The sequence below is a fragment of the Culicoides brevitarsis genome, chromosome 1 (assembly GCF_036172545.1).
Source record: "Culicoides brevitarsis isolate CSIRO-B50_1 chromosome 1, AGI_CSIRO_Cbre_v1, whole genome shotgun sequence".
Classification (NCBI taxonomy): domain Eukaryota; kingdom Metazoa; phylum Arthropoda; class Insecta; order Diptera; family Ceratopogonidae; genus Culicoides; species Culicoides brevitarsis.
Genome location: NC_087085.1, coordinates 38,776,117 through 38,779,961, shown reverse-complemented (window position 1 = coordinate 38,779,961; position 3,845 = coordinate 38,776,117).

The window sequence follows — 3,845 nt, the reverse complement described above, 5'->3', positions numbered from 1 at the left end:
GAACCGTCAGTTGCACACGATTCTCACACCTTTCTGCAAATAAAAATAATTATTCAGTGCAAAAATGGATGTGCAATTTATTTACAAAACAACTCGATATTTTAAAAATATTTTATCAACACGCGTTACTTCGAACAAAATTCAATTTTCAAATCGAATTAAATGTTACACTCGCGTTGCTGACTCGCATTTAATGACAAAATAAATAAATAAATTAATTTTTGCTTTTCAATTAACATCAATTCATGGAGTTTAAACGGAATTTATTTGTTTGTACATTGACTATTAATTATAGATTTATAATTAGTGTGGAAGCCATTTACTTTTGCAAAATGAGTCTAAACTAAATTTGGGAACAGGAAAATTTTTTAAAATTTATCCTATGTCGACCGATGATGATGATGAAAAATGTGTCAGAGGAAGGAAATATTAAAAAAAATTATACGAATTAATTTGTATGAGCGTATTTTAGAAATTATTTAAAAAAACAAAAATTATAAAATAATCATTATAAAATTAATTAAATATTAAAATAAATATTTTTTTTTAAATTTTTTATTTTTTAAACATTTTTGAAATTTTTTTTTATATTTTTTTCAAATTTAAAGTCAAAAGTAAAAATCTCAAAAATATAAAGTTTGAAAAAAAAAATTATTTTTTGAATTTTTATTAAAAATATATTGAAAAGAAAAATTTAAAAAAAATATTTATTATAAATTTTATTGAACATATTTTTATTTTTTATAAATGTCAAAAATTTTAAATTTTATTTTTAATTTTTACCCCTGAGTTTTTCCAAAAAATTCAAAAAAAAAAATCAGAATATGAGACAAAATATATTAAATTTATTAATTAAATAATTAAAGTTGTTAAAAGAAAATTATACTTCATTTAATTTTACTTTACTTTTTTTAAATTTTATTTTTATGAATATTTTTTAAAATAATAATTTTTATTTTTTTAGAAAATTATTATTTATGACCTTTTGTTCTAAAAAAAAATCAAAAATAATTTATAGTTGTTTTTTTAATTTTTTTTTGAAATTATAAATTTTTCTAATTAATTTTTTGATATTAATTTTTTATTTTTTTTAAATTTTTTAAAAATTTTTTAAAAATTTTTTTATAATTTTTTTTTATTATTTTATTATAAATTTAAAGATGTCAAAAATTTTATTTTAATTTTAAAATAATTTTAACTTTATTTTATTTTTTTTTGAAAATTTGAATTTTTTAAATATTTTTAAAATAATATTTTTAATTGTTTTTAAATTTTTATATTTTTTCATTAAATTTTTTCTAAAATTAATTAAAAAAATAAAAAAAAAATATTAAAAAATCACAGACAGACATTTAAAATTTTTCATAACGCTTCATAAAAAAATTGAAACGAAACACCTTAAATTATGTTATCATTTTGGGCGATCTCCTGAATGAATGATGAATAACGATAAATTTCTTCGAAAAAATATTGATTTTTCTTTCGCCATTTTTAGCATAAAATTATGATAAAATTCTCAATATAATTTATTATTATTTTATAAAAAATTAGGGGAAAGTGGGTGTCTCTTTATTCAGACACTTTCACTAATCGAAGTCCATTTAAAAAAGTGAATAAATTGAAAAATGATCCGTTTCCTTGAACTTTAAAAAAAAAAAAAAAAAAAAGTAAATCCGACACTAAATATGTTCATTTGACTTTATCTGTGATTGATGATGTTCTCTTATTTTTCCTCTCAGCCTCGTTTTAGTTTATTTTTTCTCAACACAAATATTTGTAGTGATTTTTTTTGTGTGCTTTTAAATATTCAAATAATTGCCTTGCGTCTCAATTTCCTCTCGTTACACAGCAAAATCGTCTCCTATAACGAAGAGGATGAGATTAGAGATAGTTCAAGTTTTAAATTTTACCTTTATTTTTAGTAGTCGTAGTAATTTGAAACGGGAAAACTTTTTGCACGTTCATTTAACGTCGTACATGGAAGGAAAAAGTATCAAAATCATTTGAGAGAGACATTAAAGCCAAAAAAAAAAAGAAGAACAGTAATTGGAAGGTATGTCTCTCCAACTACAAGAAAAACAAAAACCATTCAAATTCACATGAAATTGGTTCAATTAGATTACCGGGCAAAAAGCAAGACGGACATGAAAAGCCAAAAAAACAGAAAAAAAATTACAAAGTACACGAAGGCGTCTGCAGTTGAAGTTTTTCATTTATACTACCTGGAGGCATTTTTGATGTTGTTGATGATAATGGGAACACGAACCTCTTGCGTTCATTTCCAAACAACTTTATGAATATAAAGCAAAAGTTACGTTCCTTTTTTTGCTGCTGCTGCGGAGAGATACAGAAACAGCAAAAAAAGAGACAAAGAAGATGCGAACGAGTATTTATGTAAACGAATGCTAAACTTTTATGACCACAATCCCACAATCAGTAATTGGTTTATCCCTTTTTCAAATCCGATATGATATGTGTGGTGAGTGAAAGTCCCACGGCGATTGTCAGTTTATACTATTAAGCTATATAGACATCGAGTGCGAGTCGAGCGAAGAAGAGATAGATGGATGGAGAGAAAGAGTGTGTTATCAAAAAATTATCTGATTTAAGAGTGTGTGAGGGTATTTTTGTTTTCTCAAGGAATCTTGTTAATCGGGTCGGTTATGTACTTCAGTAGTTTTGAATTGAAAATTAGGAGCGTGTCTCTAAGGAGCTTTTTATGTGTTTTTTTTTAATACTTTATGGGTTGAGAAAAAGATTTAGGTTGCTTGAATAAGCAAGGTATGTTAATTTAATGATGAACACGTGGAATTTTACCAAGAGTAGATTAAAGAGATCTTTTAAGATCATACGAATTTTATGAAATCACGAGGTTTAAGAAGTTTCATAAGATCTTCGAGGATTATAAGATCTCATAAAACCACGTGGTTTTAAAAATTTCATAAGATCTTATTAAACCACGTGGTTTTAAAAATTTCATAAGATCTTCGAAGATTGAAAGATCTTATAAAACCACGTGGTTTTAAGAGTTTCATAAGATCTTCGAAGATTGAAAGATCTTATAAAACCACGTGGTTTTAAGAGTTTCATAAACTACGAGGATTAAAAGATCTTATAAAACCACGTGGTTTTAAAAGTTTCATAAGATCTTCGAAGATTAAAAGATCTTATAAAACCACGTGGTTTTAAAAATTTCATAAGATCTTCGAAGATTGAAAGATCTTATAAAACCATGTTGTTTAAAAAATTTCATAAGATCTTCAAGGATTAAAAGATCTTATAAAACCACGTGGTTTTAAAAGTTTCATAAGATCTTCGAAGATTAAAAGATCTTATTAAACCACGTGGTTTTAAGAGTTTTATAAGATCTCATAAAACCACGTGGTTTTACAAGATATATCCTAAAGCCATCGAGTTGAGGTTTAAAAACAGTTCTAAATTTTTCAAAAAAAATCTTTTCGAGCATATTTTAAAAAATTTTAACAACAAAAGTTCATGGATAGGAACAAATATTACCTTGTTGCATCCTTCACAAAACTGATCACGCTCTTTATTAATTCTCAAACAATTTATCACATCTCCTTTCCGCATTAATATTGCAGAAAATTCAATTTTCTACTTTTCTTTCGTCTTTCCTTTTATCGTCAAGAGTGCAGTTCAGAGAAAATATTGAAAAATATTTAACATTTTTCTTTCATCTTTCCATTAAATCTCTTCGTATTGTTTACAAACTCTTCTCGTTCTTCATACATTTTTAAATTATTATGCACATTTTATTGATTAAATTCCATTAACTTGTGTTACAGCAACATGACAAGAAGACAAAACTCTCGACTCAACTTCGA